Consider the following 707-nt stretch of genomic DNA (forward strand, 5'->3'; position numbering starts at 1 on the left):
CACAGACAATCACACACAGACACACACAGCCTCTCATGTACACACACACAGCCACTCACATACAGACACACACTGCCACACACACACACAGCCACTCACATATACACACAGCCAGTCACATACACACACAGAGACATATAAACACACATGTAGAGATGCACACAGACACACACATGCAGAAACACACACAGACACACGCATATACAGAGACACTCATACGCAGAGATGCACATACATAGAAACACACACACACACGGAGACACATATAGACTCATATATAAATGTGTGAAAACATAGAGGTAGACACATTGAGGCATAGAGAGACAATACAGATACACAGATATAGACACAAACACGTAGACACACACAGAGACAGACTCATATATAGACACAAAAATGCACACATAGATGTGTACACAATACACAAAACCCACAATATAGACACATATACACACATAAACATGAAGACTGGACACACATCTACACATACAAATATGTGTGAACACAAATACAGAAATATAGACAAACATACATTCACAGATACAAAAACAGGCACACAAACAAAACACAAATATATAAATACATATGCATACACTAAGTCACACAGAGACAAATACACACATGCATGTACACAAACACACAGACACTATATAAACACGAAGACAAATTTACAAATGCATACACATATAGACAAATACATACAGACA

This window comes from Chiloscyllium plagiosum, chromosome 9 (genome assembly GCF_004010195.1).
Source record: "Chiloscyllium plagiosum isolate BGI_BamShark_2017 chromosome 9, ASM401019v2, whole genome shotgun sequence".
NCBI lineage: Eukaryota > Metazoa > Chordata > Chondrichthyes > Orectolobiformes > Hemiscylliidae > Chiloscyllium > Chiloscyllium plagiosum.